The following is a 1580-nucleotide window of genomic DNA, read 5'->3' as shown; positions in this document are numbered from 1 at the left end:
GTTTTCATACTTTTCTGCTGGATGGCTAAGATCAAGGTAAAGAAGGACCTATGCAAAAAGAGTTGTAGTTTTTGGTCTGATAAGATCAGTGAAATCCCCTCAGGATTTATCCTGAGATCCAGTACCTCAGATAGTAGAACCTTTGTCAGTGTCAACCATATGGATGAGTCACGGTCATTGCTTAGCCAATGTGCTGTCTGTGAAAGCCTGAGAGAATGTTTTCTTTCCATGTGACTCTCCTTAGGCACACTCTACATCATCGATCACTTTCCTCTTTGGTCCCATAATTTCCTTGATCAGAAAATTTGGGACACTACTTAGTTATGTGACATTAAAGTACAGGCTCTCATATGTTCTGAGTTTTAAGTGACCTTGGAAGGCTAGGGCGAAAATGTTGGCTTTCCTTGCTGCCCTCCTTTGTCTCTAATTTTGGTCCACAAACATAGGTTGTTCATCATCCAGAAGACAAGATTATTGTTATTATCATACAGCCTAGGTTGTTAAGCTTAACCTCACTATCTGTCTGCATAACAAACATCTTAGGCATAATATGAAACAGGTACTTCTCATCAAGTATTGATATGTTGAAATTTCAGTCCCTACATAATATGTTAAAAAACATCTTAGCAGCAATTACCATCTGTAGTGCAGAAGTTCACAGGTATCAGTATATATAGTCAGTCAGGGTGAAAATCTTTCCAATTAACTGCTAGATTAAAAAAATCTTCTGGAGATTCTCAGGATCATTGCCTTGCCCATCTTCTACATGTAACTGTATGGCTTGACTTATTCACGTTTCCTAGCTCTTTTCCTTTCCCTCTCTTGTTTAGGTAGTCTTCGAGATCCTGCTTTCTTTTACTTGTACTATAGTTTTCTATTTGTAGTTCTTCTTTTGAGTTCTTATACTAGGGAAACTATATGATATTTAAAATTGTGTGTCTGGTATATTTCACTTATGAGTATATGTTCAAGTGGCATCCACTTCAATATAAAGGCTTGCAGTTTATCATTCTTTTTAAATTTCATTTCAAAATTTTATTGATAAACAGATAGCAATGAGACAGTTTCAAATCAAATTGGAAGTACAGTTTCAACAAATAACACACTGCATATATTCTTCTTAGTGATTAATTGCTGTACAAGATGCGGACTTGAGATCCTATTTACAAAAATATTAGAACGAATCACTATATTCATTAACAGAATGCAACTATATATCAATCCTAACCACTTTGAATACACAGATACAAAATGGACATTCATTGCTATACCCCATTTTTTCCATGTTCAATTATTGAATATTATAGGTGTGTAAATTCAGCAAAATATTCTAAAAGAGTCCAATAGCCCATAATAGCATTGGGTCTTCTGTTGAAGTGGCAATGTCAGAAATTATTGACCTGAGTCCCCCACAGCGCAACATCACAACATGGCTTTACTTCGAATATTTCGTCTTCATACTTTTCTACTGCATGGTTAAGACCAAGGTAAAGCAGGACCTGTGCAACAAAAGTTGTAGTTTTTTGGTCTGAGCAGGTCAGTGAAATGCCCTCAGGATTTATCCTGAGATCTGGTATCTC

Source organism: Octodon degus, unplaced genomic scaffold (assembly GCF_000260255.1).
Source record: "Octodon degus isolate 3935 unplaced genomic scaffold, OctDeg1.0 scaffold00521, whole genome shotgun sequence".
In the NCBI taxonomy this organism is placed as follows: Eukaryota; Metazoa; Chordata; class Mammalia; order Rodentia; family Octodontidae; genus Octodon; species Octodon degus.
This window is presented reverse-complemented; position numbering follows the sequence as displayed.